Source organism: Nyctereutes procyonoides, unplaced genomic scaffold (genome assembly GCF_905146905.1).
Source record: "Nyctereutes procyonoides isolate TBG_1078 unplaced genomic scaffold, NYPRO_anot_genome, whole genome shotgun sequence".
Taxonomy (NCBI): Eukaryota; Metazoa; Chordata; class Mammalia; order Carnivora; family Canidae; genus Nyctereutes; species Nyctereutes procyonoides.
Window position 1 is genome coordinate 1,684,811 of NW_026575159.1, and position 16,725 is coordinate 1,701,535.

The following is a 16,725-nucleotide window of genomic DNA, read 5'->3' on the forward strand; positions in this document are numbered from 1 at the left end:
TGATACATACATTCTGAATTCCGTAAATTATGATTAAGACCAAATTGCTTGGTTCATATACAGTCCCAGTTGAGGTACAGGGAGAGGGAATGTTTGAAAATTCATAAGTGGACATCTATTTTCTTTCCACCTTGCTCTTTGCTTGTAATGTGGACTCCATGCTATCCTTTACGTGGAAAATGCCTCCATAAAGCTGTGAGACCTTGCCATGAGTTATTTATGACTTATGTATGACTCAGTTTCTTCATCTTTAAACAGTGATGGGAGTGGCTGAATCAGTTAAGCATCTGGCTCTTGATTTCGGCTCAGGTCGCAATCCCAGGATTGTGAGATCGAGCCATGAGTTGGGCTCTGTGTTTGACAGGGAGGCTGCTTAAGATTCTCTCTCTGTCTGTCCCCCCCCCCAAATCAATCAATCAATCAATCAATCAATCAATCAATGATAGCAGCATGTATTTCGTAAGGTTATTATGAGGATCAGATGAATGAATATTTGTAAATTGCAAGGATTGGTGCCTGGGACATAGAAAGTGGTATGATTGTTTGTTAAATGAATAAAAGTATCATTTCTCTCTCTGAATATACTTCAGGCTTGCTTCAGAAGGCTCACAAAGAGTGTTCCTAGGGACAAGGAACGATTTAGCTTGTGCAGTCACTCATATTTTTGAAGATAAAATCTCCTTGTTCAATCTAAGAACTATCAACAACTTTACTTAAAACTTCAAAAGTGCCTCTGTTTTCATAAAGTCTACCTGGCAATCAGTTGGGAGTGTGGGGATGTCACCCTTTAGTCTAAGTCAGAAATATAAATTTCAAAAACAAGACTTTGTTCTGCAAAGTCTTGTTTTTGCACTTAGAGTGGATACTACAGGGTCTCATGGGTGTAGAAAAACTGGTGCTTAGAATAGAGATTTTTTTGTTTTTAACTCCTATGGTGGACTTACCCATCAGAGCTGAACCCCCACGCTTGAGTCTTATTAAAGCAGGGCCAAACTAAGCCAGCTGCTTTCTTTAATGCCTCCTACTACTTTTAAGGTGTTACAAGCTTGTAAGATTGGGCTTTTACAGATGGAGAGCTAGTTCTTGGATTTATGTTGAACTTTAAGATCTGGCTAATCGAAGTGTTTCAGCATCACCATCACTGGGGAGCTAGTGTTAGAAATATAGTCTCAGAACCCTCCAGTGTCTGAAACGGAATTCACATTTTAAAAAGATACAGCCTGATTTAACCATAAACAATGTGTAGCAGGTCATATAAAAATTAGAATGATGTTTTTGTAGAATTTTTGAGCTTTAGAGGATCTTAAAAATCAGCTAATTCAACTGCTTTTTTTCTAGTGTCATGGCTTTAGGAGATAGTTGTTCAGTACTTGCTGTGTGCCAGGTTTTTAAACTCTGTGTTGTGTTTACAAAGATAGGATATATTCCTTGCTCTGAAGGTTTCCTCAGAGGGGGAAATGGAATGTAAGCTTGTAGGTCAAACACAATATAGAGACTGCTCTTCTAGAAGTAAATGCAGAGAGGTATGGAGTTGAAACCTTCGAGCCTAGACTGGAGAATCAAGGAAGCCAAGGAAGACTTCCCAGGCACAGTTATATTAAGTGTGAGTCTTGAAGGATGAGTGTGTGTTTCATTAGATCTGGATTCTACGTTTCTAACAGACTGATAGGGCTATGAAGGAAACTTATAGTTAGAGCCTTGCAAAACAAATACCACAGACTAGATGGCTTAGACAAAAAAAATATTTTCTCAAAATTCTAGAAGCTAGAAGTCTGAAGTCAAGGCATTGGCAGAGTTGATTTCTTTTGAATCCTTTCTCCTTGGCTTGTAGATGGCCATCTTACTGTACCATCACACGGTTTTTCCTCTGTGTGTATTTTTGTCATTAACTCCTTTTCTTATATAAAGTCAGATTAGGATCCATCCATATGACCTCGTTTTATATTAATCACCTTAAACGCCCTGTCAATACAGTTACCTTCTGAGGTTATTAGGGTTAGGAGTTCAACACTGAATTTTGAGGAAACACAGTTCAGCTCTTAACACTGAGAGAATTTTGAACATAAATTCGCCATCAAACTTTACTATAAATTACTCTATTTATATGATTATTATAACTGCTAACATTCTCAGTATGAAATCTGATTACTAGGTTTCAAAGTTAATAAACCAAGTGATCAGTATACCAAGTAACACTGTACATTTTGCTTCTACATGAAGGCGCCCCAGACACTCACAAATTCACCATCAGCTGCTGTGTTCTCTTTATCGACACAACACCCAGCATTTTTTTTTTTAATTCTTTGAAGTCACCACTCAGAAAGTGATCCAAGTGAGCACATCCACTCAGAAAGAAACAGTTCACCAAATAAAATGAAAATAGAGTGGGAAGAGGAACTCAGTTTATAGAGAAGACCTGGCACCTTGATTTTTAGTTCTTATTCCTATAAATTTATTTGGATAAAAAAATTGAAAAAGATAAGATGCGTGGCCAGAGTATGTCTATCAAATTCTTAAATATGATTAAAAGGCAGACTGTTATGTTAACAAACATATTCTAAATAACACGATGATTGCTGTCTTTGGCATTCGCTACAAAGGAGGTATGCCAATACTTCTTTGCCCCTGGTGGGAGACTTTTCTAATAATTTTGTAAAAGCTATTATTATCCTGTGAAACCAGCAATACCAGACTCTCATAATTTTTACCAAAATCTGATTATGCTCGGTGGATTAGTCTCATGACAATCTGATGTTTTGCCACATACTTTTGTTCTGGATCTTTTGCCATTAAGTATGTAGTAGTTTGGTCACCATTGTATTAGCTTGGAATGCCGTAACAAAGTAGCATGGCCTGGATGGCTTAAATAACAGAAATTTATTTTCTCACAGTTCTGGATGTTTGAAGTCTGAGATCAGGGTGCTGACATGGTTGGGTTCTAGTGAAGGCTTTCTTCCTGGTTTGTAGTCAGAGTGCTTTGCTCTTTCTTCCTCACCTCATAAGGACACCAATCTCATCAGATTAGGACCCTACCCTTATAACCTCATTTAACCTTAATAGCCTCCTAAAGATCCTGTCTCCAGATAGAGTCACAGTGTGGGGTAAGGCTTCAGCATTTGAATTTCAGGGGACTTAAAATGCAATCCATAGCAACTAGTAAACATTTATAGAGACACTGATATCGTAGTAGGTACTTGAGCTCTACAGTACGTAAGATGCAAATCCAGGCAGCAGGCAAGCTTACTATGTTGGACCAATGTTCAAATACATTGTTATCTAATTCTCCATGTAAAATTTTATTTAGGGGAGTATGAATGGCTCAATCAGTAAAGCATCTGCCTTTGGCTCAGGCTATGATCCCAGGGTCCTGGAATTGAGCCCCACATTGGGCTCCCTGTTCAGCAGGGGTGGAGAGGGCTGCTTCTCCTTCTCCATCTGCCCTTCCCCCTTGCTTGTGCACTCTGCGTCCATGTTCTCTCTCGCCTGCTCTCACTCAAATGAATAAATAAATCTTTAAAAAAAAGAAAGAAAGAAAGAAATTTTGGGATACCTGGGTAGCTCAGTGGTTGAGTGTCTGCCTTCAGCTCAGGGCGTGATTCTGGTCCAGGGATCGAGTCCCACATCGGGCTTCCTGCAAGAAGCCTGCTTCTCCCTCTGTCTTTGTCTCTGCCTCTCTGTGTGTCATTCTTGAATAGATAAAATCTTTTAAAAAATAAAATAAATAAAATAAATTTTATTTAAATTCCCCCATTGTTCAGTATATTTAAGGAAGTTTTGATATTTGGCTCAAATTCATTACTTATTTATTTACTTTTAAAATAACTGTCTTGAAGAATTCAGCTCTTACAGTGGTAGAGGTCTGAATTATGGAGGAGATGTTACACAAGCTACTTTTGTGTTCCAATGATAGGAGTAACTAAGATAGTAGCATTAAGGTTGGTGAGTGGTATTGGTTGAGCTGTGTCACACTTTATCATATGCCTGATTTCCCTCTTGTGTTCATTTCTTAGGGCTATCCTAAAAAAGTACCACAAACTAAGTTGTTAAAAACAACAGAAGTTTATTTTCTCACAGGCCGTTGGTCTGAAAGGAAAATGGCAGCAGGGTTATGCTCCCTCAGGACTCCATAGGGGAGTTCTTTGCCTTGTCCTAGATCCTGCTGCTCTGCAGGTAACCCTTGGGGCTCTTTGGTGTACAGATGCCTCACTTCACAATCCTTGCCTTCACTGTCCTATGGTGTTTTCCCTGTGTGCCTCTGCTGCATGGCCATCATCTTCTAAGAACACCAGTCAAATAGGATTATGGGCACAGAATACTCCTCATCTTAGTTCACTGACCCTATTTCAAATTAGGTGTAATTTTGAGGTATTGGGCATTAAGATTTCAAATATCATTTTTTTAGGCGAAGGGTACAATTCAAGCCCTACCACTTCTGAAAGAGAAAATATTTTGAGAGTCCTTTTTGAAGATGGAAAATCTTTTGTTTTGACAAAAATTTACAGAATATAATAACTATCCATTTTCCAGACTCTTGCTGAAGATGTCTAAATAAAAGTGATTAAGGTATTAATAGTTTACATAGAAATAAAATTCCAAAGAACTCTTCTGCTGCTGTAGTGGGTTATTCAAAACGTCCAAATAAATTACTGGTTCTGTCGATAGTTTTAAAACCAAATGTGCATCCTATGCAATGTAATTATGATGAAAAAATGTCCACAGAGAGATACCTTGTTTTATATATTAATGTAATTTCATAAATCATATAAATTGTTAAAAGCCAAGTTTTAAAATATCTCTATATATACTTATCACAAATCTAGGTTTGAATGACTTTTAGAAAACATTTGTTTTTACCATAAAGTAGTAGTATAGAAGGTCAGATGTGAACATGACAAATTTGTGCACTATTGATTTTTCTAAGAAAATCACTCTTTACATATTTTAAAGAGCTAATGGCAATGTTAACATTTTTCCTTCAATATGGTACTGTTTTGCTTGATGTTATTAAAAAGAACGCTTACCTGCCCACCTAATTTTCTTGCTCAGCTTTCTTGTGGAATAAAAAAGACACAACAATATTGACAAATTCCTGTTGACTTACACATAGTGACTGTGCATTTTACATTTCTATTACATAATTGTGCTCACTGAATGATGCACTTGGGGGCACAGTGTACCTCCTCTGCTGGGCATAATTCTAACTCATTATGGCAGGTTTACAGGAGCTGTGGAAAAAAAAGAAACAAAATAAGAGTGATCATCAGTGGCATTAAGTATTTATGTCAGTGAGACACATAGGATGTAGCTAAAAATTCCAATATTGGAGGATTTGTATGTACATTGGGAGGGAGAGAGGTGTATGCATTGTTGCATCAGTATTCAGAACCATACTTTTGTTTTATCATAAATTCTTGTAATGCTCCAGAAAATTGAAGAATGTGTAGAATTAACAAATCTGATTCATGTGTAGGAGGGATAACTGCATTTTGAATATATTTCTTGACATTTATATTACACAAACATAACCAGGTAAAAGACCTGCCTGTGAAATGCAGGTAACTTGAAACTGCTTTGTAAGTACCCCTGGAGTAAAGAAGACCATCAACATACTATTTTTCTTGCCTATCTTGTAACACTCATAAACATAGCTTAATCAGACTGGCTAAAAAAGGACAATTTTAAGAGAAGATGTTTCTAGATTTTGGTGAACGCTGTGAAAGTATTAACAGGAATCCCTTCAGGTGGTCAAGATGAACTTCAAAATTTGTGAGGGTTGACCAGAGAGATAAAACACTCACTTTCTTCTTTAACTGCTCATGGATGAGAAGTGTGTGGTTTCTTAGGTAATCTCAAGGAAAAATTAAAAGGCTTCTTATGTATCCAGGAGAGTTCTATATAAAGAAAACATTTGGCATGTTCCTGGAGAATCTGGGAGCTGTGTTACCACAATTACCATTACAATTTGTTGTACAAGACTAGCAGAAGAGAGAAACCTGTATGTTTATCCTGTATACCTATTCCGAGTATTACTTTCTAAACTCCCTAAGCTCTTTGTCACCCCACCCCCGTTTCTTTCTTTTTTACCCACCTTTCTAACAAGAAGGTAAGCTCTATAAAAGGAGGGAAGTTTTCTCTGCAGGAATAGGGTGAGGATAAATAGGATTCAATTAGCTAAAGAGAGAATATTCAGGCAGAAGGGACAGTGTGTGTGTTTTTTCTAGTACATATAAAAGATGCAAAATCGGTGTGACTGAAACACAGAGAACAAAGAGGACAGGGAACAGTCAGCGCATTTAAGAGACTTTAAGATTTTCCCTTTGTCTTAAGACCAGTGGAAAGACATTAAGTTTTTTGAGCAAGAAGTACTAAAGAAGATGATGATATTGACAATTTGAAAATGATTGCTTTAGCTGTAGTGTGGGGCACAGATTGGAAGGAGTCAGGAGTATGCCTTCTTCTAAATGACCAAAGGAAGATGTGTCTATAGCAACAGCAAGTTTTCAGAGATTAGTAACATTGAGATCATAAGATGGCATTCTCCTAATACATGGCATATCTCCTAAGACACGGCATTTGGCTCTTACAATTTTCCACACAATGTTCAAATAAGGTCTTGAGTCAAATATATGAAGGCGTGTCATTGGGGAATAAATAGACTGGAAATTCCAAGTGACTCTGCCATTGGCCTCCTTCCCATTAAATAAATAACTACTTTACATTATGATCCAGATTTCCATAGAAGCTTCATAATTCATAAAGTAAAGACAGTCTGTTTCCCAAGTAACCTTTGTGTTTCCGTGTAGCATACGTACAGAACCACAGTTTCAGGGTTTTTTTTTTTATTAATGCATGCTACTGAGGCAGTCCTGATTAATGCACATCTCTTATGAGCCAGTGATTCAAAAATTAGTCCTAATCCTGAATGAGTAAAGTGACAACCACTGTTAAACCCAGATATGATTGCATATTAGCAAAGAAGACTGTGACAGAAGTGTTTCAGAAACTTGCCCCTACACTACATGTAACAAACAGGATTTCAACATGTACTCCATCACAAAATAGAGTATTTTGTTTGCCTTGGAAACAAACTGAACTTCGTATTACAGCCTACAGTTTGGATTCTCTGGATAATAATCCTTTGCTTTGATTTTTCTGGGCTTCTTTTCAGCATTTCAAAGAAATTGTGAAGTCAGTCTCAGGCCTAAAAGGACTGTGAGGTTCTCTGAAAATTATAGTGTCTATATTCACCTGATTATTTTAGCCTCCCGGCTCACTTCAGATGTTCAGCCCTAAAGGGAGAGTTTAGCTCTGTCTGCTTTCTGATTAAAGTCATTCTTAAGCGTGTTACATGGGATGCTGGAGATATATGTTCATGGACTTCAGTGTTCACAAGTGACCATGCTGTGACATTATTTTTTAACTGTTTTATTATTGTTTGTTTTCAAAATTAAGAATTTTATTTTACTTTTCCTATATTTATTATTTTTATAGTATGTGTCTCTTCACAGTTTCTTTTTTTTCTGCACAGTTTCATGAAAATTTTAATTAGATGAGAACTTGTCTGCACAGGTAATAGGTCTTGACAGAGACCCTTGAATTCTAGAGAGTTATGGAATATTTCAAAGTTTTAATGAGCCATAGATTTGGCTAAAACAAAAGGTGTGTTTGAAATCACATGGTAGTTTAAACAAAAATTTTATACAGTAATCGACCTTGAATAAATGATGTATTAGTTAGCCCTAAGTTCTTAAGGAATAAAATCTAACTCAACTTCTAAAGACACCAGGTCATATTGGGAATATTACGATTTTAATTTTACTGTTTAATAATGAATGTGGTCTGTTTTAATATTTATGTTAACTTTTTTCAGACCACCAATTCCTTTGGTCTCAGAGTATTATTATTGATAGCATATTTCTGATTATCTTAAAGGGAAGAAGAGAGTTGTTTATAAGTAAGTCTTGATGTTCTTTGCCAAGTTTCTTTTCTCTCTCTTGTCTCTCTTCTATTTTTCATAGTTTGTGTGGAATCTTACACTTTTTTCCTAAATGCCATACTCCTCAAGTTGAAGGTCAGGGGGCCTTTTATAATGTTCAGTAAAGAAAACATATTTCTGTTAAGAACTGCTTTTATTTGCACCAAGATAATGGGGGCTCTGTCCATGTTGCAAACAATGAAAATTCCTCTAGATGGTTCAAAAGACATATTTATGAACACAGGACACATTGTTGGCTTTAAGTGCTGTTTTCACTTGTGAATGCTGAATAAGATAGCCAGAATATCACATACCTTTAGCATGATTAGTGCTAGGGAGACTCATATTAAAACATGGGGGCAGTCAGGGAAGAATTGGTGTCAGAAAAGAAGAATGATAGGACCAAGGCTCCCTTTTGGAACCTGTGGGAGAGCTTTGGAATGCATCCAGTGAAATGGGCTGTCAAATCAAAAGTCTGCTCCAGTTAAAGCATCTTCCCTTGAACTGTAATGTGTCGGTTGTGAATATCTCTCTTGTTACCTTGTGATTATTGTAGTTCGTGGAGTGAAATGTGGGTGACTGCCATAGATTCTTGAAATCATAAGATTAGAAATGATTTTCAAAGTTCTTGCAGCTACTAGTTCTCTTGCTAAACTAGATCCCAAAATCATGGCCCAAAAATTGTTTTATTAGTCATGAGATATTTAAAGTGAAAAAAATCCACAACAGTCTCACATGATAAAATATTAAATAATTTTATTTAATTACTATTTATTTACTTATTTCTATAATCAAAGTCTTACTATGGTTGATAGGATGGTATTGGAGAGAATTAAAGATTGTTGTTGTTTTTTTCTACTTTACCAATTCTTTCTTTGTTTAGGTCCAAACTACTACATCAGACTACAAAGATATTTACTTTTTGTTAATAACTTCAACTCTTAAATGAGGAATAGATTGTTGATCTCCCAAGTAGAAAATGAAGGCCACGATAGCTTCATTAAAATCTTATATTTGGTATAGGTTCTATGTTGACAGCAAATATTTGCAAATGAATAAGACACCCCATGCTAAAAACTAGACATATGTTATATTCTTAATGGTCTTGAGAATTATATTGAATATACATCCCTAGGTAAGGAGGGGTGTGTGTGATACAATCTGCAGGCATTGATGTGAAATCCTGACTGCACCCATAACAAATCACTTAATCTATTTAAGCCTTTGCTTCTTCGTGTGTGAAATGGCATCATGATACTCACCATATAGTATTATTTTGAGGATGAAAGGAACTATATCCCTAAAATGCCTAAAAATAGATAGACAGATAGATAGATAGATAGATAGATAGATATAATAAATCTTAATAAATCCTCTCTTCCTGCCTCCTTCACTGCAATGGAAAGGAAAATGTTATTATTCCAAAATGATAGATTGCATATACTTTAGCTGGAAGATGTTATGTTAAGACACTGTTGAAGTGCTGTTACTGTATTTTTGGAAGTATTTTCTGTCTTTTAGGGTAGAGACCTTTTCACTTTTTAACAGTTTAAATATTATATTTCAGTGGATAGATGATGTCTGTCCTATAGAGGCCAGGAAATACTGGAGACTGTCACTAACAAAAAAGTCCAGAACTTCATCTGTGACTGATCATTCTTGTTACAAGCTTTTAGGATTTCCAATGTTATTATTATGTTGTAATCTGTTTAAAAATATAGCTTTATTTTGAATTAAAGCAATGAAATGGCTCATAATTTTCTTCTGCTTCTTGCACCTTTTGTTTTTAAGCCTACTTCAGGAATATTTTCCCGTCTCAGAGATAGTGTGGGGTGCCTGAGTACTTCAATAATATGATCTCACTGTCAATATTTATTGCTCACGAAGTGTCTGTATTCTGTTCAACATTGAAAGATAACATGATATTTTATTAAGCCACTGTGAACAGCAATACATCACAATGTACATACTTCAGTTGATTTTATGAAAAGCTTTAATTTGATCCTAAAAGAGGGATGCTGACACATGATATTGGTGAATATAGACACATTGGAGAATTATCAGTGAAATAGACTGCGACCATCAGGACCACACACATATGAAAATTTGTTTACAGTGAACATAGGAGTGACTTTCTAGACATTTTCTACTATAGACATTTTGGTTCACTGTACATTTGGAACCACGATTTCATCATAGTGGCTACACGTTGTGGAAAAGAGTGGGGCCTTGCCTGAGATGTATTTATTGTTCTCGGGACAATTTTTATGTGTAGTCATGACTATGACAGATTGTAAAAGAACCCATAAAACTGACCTTCAACAATTTACATGCACCTTTGTGAGCTGGCAGAAAGAGCCTTGGATTTATTATACACCTCTTTTTATTGCAAAGTTATAATTATATTGGTATAGGAGATAGCCACAGAACCCTAAACACAAAGTTGTCTAGCATCAGCCAGGCAAATCAAGGGGTATTTTTGTATCATTTTACCAATGTTAAATCCCTTAAGTGTACTTTTTTTGGTCATCCTGTTATTATTTTTTATTATTCATTCATATTTTCCCCACCTGCATTACCAATTTGGACTTTTATATAACTTTAAAAAGCAGAATGCTTGCAGGTCTTATTATTTTAATATTCTCAGAAATGTTATTTATTAAGTCTAGTTTGCCTGAGGTTTATTTATTTTATTTTTATTTTATTAGTTTTTAGAGGGGTGGGGAGAGAGAATTTTAAGCAGGCTCCACAGCCAGCGCAGACCCAGACCTGGGGCTCAATTTGGCACCCCGGATATCATGACCAAAACCAAGAGTAAGACGCTTAATCAACTGAGCCAGATGCCTCTCAATATTTTATTTTAAATTTTACTTTGGATTGTTGTATTCAGATTATTTGCTTCTTTCTCTCTCGCTCTTGCTTTCTCAAACTCTGTCTCTTTCTCTGTTTATCTCTCTGTCTCTATGGTTCCTTATTTTGTCTCAAGATGAAAAATTATTTTTAAATGTTAGAATTTTTTTATATAAAAAAATCTCAGAAAAAATTTTAACCTGAGACTTGAGGAAGGCTCAAATATATTCAGAGGGATTTTTTGGGAGGGAGAATATTTAGTATGTGGAGTTCGTGTTTACAGGTCTTTCAGTGTAGGGTTTACTACTTGAGCAAGGTTTTGTGAATGTGGTCAGATGACTTAGTCTCATAAAACCTCAGCTTTTTCATCTGCTAAGTTGAAATAAGCAGATGGTTTTTCTAACAGGTAAATGAGATAATACAAGAAAGGCAAGTAGCGTAGTATATTGTGCATAGTATGCACTATAAAGTGTTAATTATGGTATGTGATAAATTCATAATAACATATTTGTTTTATAATCAGTAAAATGTGTTAAGATTATTGAAAGCTAATTAAGTGAAACATACTTTTTCTTAATAAATGTATACTAGGAAATTTAATCCTCTGCTTAAAATTTTATTTGGAGACTTTGCTTTAAAATACTTGTTCCAGGGATACCCCAATGGCTCAGTTGGTTAAGTGACCAGCTCTTGATTCTCGTCAGGATTTCAGGTTGGAGAGCATGGAGCCTGCTTAAGATTCTCTCCCTCTCCTTTTGTCCCTAATCCCCCTCCACTTAAAAAATACTTGTTCCACTTAAAAGAAGGTGTGTAACATACATTTTGATGTTTATATGAAATAAGTGATCACTACACATCAGGAATTTTTTTCAGCAGATTTCATCCTCATCCCTTTTGTAGATCTTTTATGTGATACTTCTAGCATCACAAAGAAGACATAAGAAAGTATGACTCCAACTAGATTAGCAGCAAGGTCCCACATTCAGAAAATTGCAGCTGGACACTTTTTTTTCTCCCTTTGCTTCCATTTTGTTAAATTATTTAACTTGAAAAGTGTTTATGAATATGCAATTTGTTTTTTACATTATGCATCAATTTTTCCTCAATGCCACTGCATGACTTTGAAACAGTTTTCTGTGGCTTGCTGTTTTGGTAGTTGTGTGATTGCAGACTGACCCGGAAGTTCAGACTTTTCTTCTTTAGAGTTAAATCATGAAACCATGTCTCAAAATAAAGCATCTGGTGCTTATTTGCTCACCAACAGTGGGAGGCAGGAGGAGTTCACAAATATTCTGTATTAATTCTATTCTCCAGAGCCTGTGCAAAGTTTTAATATTATTCCTGACATAATACTCTTTTTGAAAAGTATGCTTAATGGTAGGCATTATCATGCATATTATACTCTGTAATTATTATGAGAATCCCATATGATAGGTATTATTTCTCTCGTTTTTATAAATGAGGACTTGGAGTTTCAGTTTAACTGTCGTGTCACACAGCTGTTAAGTAGCAAAGCTGGAATTAGAGCCCATGTCCATCTGACTTCAAAACAGACTCTCTTTCAGTTCCACCATGCTGTGTCTGTACTTTTAAGTGAAATATCATGAATATCCTGGATCAAAGAAGAATCTTTATATTGCAAGAAACACTTGACTTATTGAACAGAGTTTCAGATGAACATACCCATTTAAATGCATTTACATCTTGCTTAAAGGCAGTACTTTCCAAGGAAACTGAAAATAAGCAATTAGATTTAATTTACTTGTAGGTGTACACCTAAGGCCATACCTACACCAGCCAAATAAATGGAGATTTTAGAATCTTTCACCAGGGAGCAGTAATATCAGTGTTGCCATTCTACAAAATGTATAATCATACGATATATTTCCATTTAAAACAGTATAGAAGATTAAATCCATTCTGGCGGTGTATTTCTCATAGTTCACTATTTTATGGCAGTATTGTAATGACTTTATCTGCCTGGGTATAGCATCTGAGTCTCACAAAAAGGAACGGATGAGAAAATGGACACCAAATGCCATTTAAATCATCGGCATTTGGGAAAAATCGCTAATCCTTTATAAATGTACAAAATTATTTTTCCAAAAAAGGTATTTGACAATTAATTATAAGCATTGTTGATAAGTCTGTCTATATATTAGAAAATTACTAACTAGCATTCATATTTCAAAATTAGTGCTTTGAAAAAATTGTCAAAAATTACTTTTTTCAGACTCAGCAGGAATAAAACCCAACTCCAAAGATGAAGTACTTTATTATTTATGCAGTAAATAATTCTTGTATGACAAATTTTTATTTTCTGACAGGTACTGTAACTAATTTTTATTTATTGATGGTGAATTACAAATATTATAGTTGAGGTTCTACAAATAAGCAATAAATATAGAAAAGAGAAGTGTCATATATTGTTTGTTTTCAGTTCTTTAATTAATGAGGTGGATATATGAATATTCAAGATAATTTCTCTCCTTACAATATTATAAAACTTACAAAGATAGATTTTATATTTGCTTCAGTTGCTGATTCTTCTATCTATAGATATCTTCTATCAGTTGCTGATTCTTCTATCTTCAGTTGCTGATTCTTCTTTTTTTTTTTAAAGATTTTATTTATTTATTCATGAAAGACACAGAGAGAGAGAGAGGCAGAGGCACAGGCAGAGGGAGAAGCAGGCTCCATGCAGAAAGCCTGATGTGGGACTTGATCCTGGGTCTCCAGAATCAGGCCCTGGGCTGAAGGCGGCGCTAAACCGCTGAGCCACGTGGGCTGCCCAGTTGCTGATTCTTCTATCTATCTCTGATATCTTCTCTTCTATCTATAGTGGTATGGGTTAACTCTGGTTGCCTTTGTTTTTGATAATTACAAGTTAGTTTAAGGGCTCACAAGGTTATAAATCTGTATTTTCAACTGAAATTTTTATTGAGATAATTATAAATTCACATGTAACTGTAAGAAATAACTCAGAGAGGTCTCTTGACTACCATTTCCTAGTTTCCTCTAATGGTAGCAGTTTGCAAAACTATAGTATGATATCACAACCAAGATATTAACATTGATTCAACTCTATCTTATTCTGATTTGTCCAGTTTCATTCATATTTGTCTGTGAATGTGTGTGTGTGTGTGTGTGTTGAATCTATAATTTTTTTGAGAACTAGAAGTGTTCTCAGGAAGCCAGATAGTTCATTAGACTGTTCCTAGTGTCCAGAAAGGTGTTTACTGGCTTGGGATCTCTTGAAATGCATAGTTAAAGCCAATAAAAAAGCTTGGTGATATTAGTAGGCTATTTGTTCAGTTTGATATTTATTTCCATGATTAGAAGTTAAATAAGAACTTGCTGGATTAAAAACCTTGAAGAATTTACCTCCATTTCCTTTCAAGAGTGGGGAGATACAGTTTTCCTAGCCTGTCTCCCTTGGATTAAAAGGATGTACTGTTACAGAGAATGGAATCATAAATTTCAACAGCCAAGAGGAACTTTATTGTATGACACTCTCTGACTCAGTTTAGCTTATATAAACTCATCAATCTCTTCTTTTCTTCTTATCACTTCCTTATTCATATATTTGGAAGATATTAAACCTGTTAACACAATATAAAGGAAAGAATCTTTGTTTTCTAATTTTAAGTGATGTATCTTTCATGTCTTAGTTTCATATTCAACTTATTCTCTATAGTTGAAGTCACTCTATATACTTTTGCAAAGAGTATCTTCACATTCTCTCTTCCTTTCCTTTTTCCCTCTGATCCCTCTCTCTTTCCTTCCATCCTCTGTATAATCACATAATATTTATGAAATCCTTACTTTATTCAAGGTGCAGTACTAGGTCTGAAGAAGAAAGTTAACATAATACCTTATTTTCTGAAGCATGTATCTTGATAATAGCCAGACATTATTATTGATAATAGGCATATACATGTACATGTTCATTTGCTACAAGTACTCAATGGATGTTGGTGCAAAAATGAAAGTAGAAAGTGAACAATTCTAACTGGAAGTGACTGGTTATCAAAAGATGTTTGGAGGACTGCCTCTTCATGTCCATTTGGTACTTTACATGATATTTCCATATACGTTGCAAAACAGAAGCTCTCAGTTTTCTCAAATACTAAAATTCTGAAATAGAATAGCATGTTCCAATATAAATTTCTCAGTTACAGGAGTAGGAAAACCTCAGGGGTCTGAACTATTTAGGAGATGGTCAGTCCTAGCATAGGTATTAGATTATATATAAAAATGAAGATCTGTCATTTTTATTGCATACAGTAGAATCTATTTATGACACAATATTCTAAGTGAGGTCAAGAGGGGATCACCATGATTTGTAATTGGAGTCTTCTTTCACCCTGCCCTAATGATGCTGGCCCCTTCTTTTCTTATAATTGCATTGTGTGTATGTAAATTAATTTCTCCTAAGTGCTTTAGAATTTATTCTATGAAGTAGTGTCATTTCAAATATTGTTTATACTATCCTCTTGCTTCAAGCTCCTGTTTTAAATTTTAGCTTTGGTTCCGCCAGCTTGATTGTCATTCCATATAATGAAGCTGAAACTAAAAACGTTCTACTCTAATTCTATATTCTGGAAAAAAGGAGGTGTAATGGCTCATATGGTTGTGATTAAGTATAAAGGTGGAAGAGTTTGCTTTATTGTACACACAAGCTGGGTTTGAAGTACTGATTTAATGATCTTCAGTTGAGCAAAATTATTTAAGGAAGGTGATCTCCAGAATGCACACTGATAACAAGTAATGCACATTTCATGTTTGCTCAGAAAATAAATCAAGAAGTGATTTGGTTAGGACTACATGCCATATGCTTATCCCATGGCTTGCTATGGAACCGTAATCTTTCCTGATGTACATGGGTTAATAATAAATACTGGTAAATACAATCATTGTATAGGAACCTTAATTTGTTCATACTTTGTTGGCTTTGAAAATTAAAGAGAATAAATTAATCATGTACTTAAAAATACTGTTTTTTTTTTTTCCTGAAGACATGCTTTATTGAGGTTTAGCATCTTTGGCTTAAGAATTTCAAAATGTTGAACAACATGGCTGAAAATAATGATAATAATAATAATAAATCTGCATTTTCACAGGGTTCTGGCTGAGGAATAACCTTTGATTTTGATAAAGAGATATATATAAGTGTGAAGGATAATAATAAGGAACATTTTTGAAGAAATATTGAAGGGAGTATCTCTTTATGTTTGGAATATTGCCATTTTTACCATCAAGAAATTAGTATTGTCCATGACTTAAAGGTAACTCTCCATTATACGTTTAATCATTGTTATTCGATATAGTGGTGTTAGAGACTTGTTTCTTCCTAGTATCTGTCTCTCATGTATTACATGATAGTAGCTATTCTTTAATCCTGATCAACTTTTCTTTCCTTTATTGTGACTTAATTACGTCAATTTGAGTCAGAGTGTTCTCTTAAGTTAAAAAGAAAAAGGAGATAATATGTACACCTACACTAAATAACTAAAATAAACTAAATAAAATAACTAAAAATAAATAAAAGTATTATAAAAAAAAGATTATGGGGGTGCCTGGATGGTTCAGTTGGTTAAGTGTCTGACTTCCACTCAGGTCATGATCTTGAGGTCCGGGATCTAGCCCTGTGTTCTGCTACCCACACAGTGGGGAGTCTGCTTCTCCATCCCCCTCTCTTCCTCCTCTGTTCATGCACGTGCACACTGTCTCTCATAAGTAAATAAAATCTTTTTAAAAAGAGATTATGACAACTAATAAAGATGCTTTTACTTTCATTTGAGTGATTTACCATGGGCATCAATTTATTTCCCAGATGCTCTTCTTAAGTTTGTTGTGAAAAGAGAGACCATTAGGTAGAGGACTCAATATAATGTCTG

At 35.0% G+C, this 16,725-nt stretch overlaps 1 protein-coding gene across 2 annotated transcripts in view; it reads left to right on the forward strand.

Annotated features, from left to right (window-relative positions):
- The window catches only part of ZFPM2 (zinc finger protein, FOG family member 2), a 456,593-nt gene that overhangs the window by 191,613 nt on the left and 248,255 nt on the right, over positions 1–16,725 (forward strand). The window contains exon 1 of one of the 2 annotated variants that reach the window (XM_055314245.1): positions 16,076–16,113. The exons of the other annotated variant lie outside the window; for it this stretch is intronic. The gene's annotated coding sequence lies outside the window, so the exon portion shown is untranslated. Of the gene's footprint in view, positions 1–16,075; positions 16,114–16,725 lie in introns of those variants that run through there. 2 annotated transcript variants of the gene reach the window in all.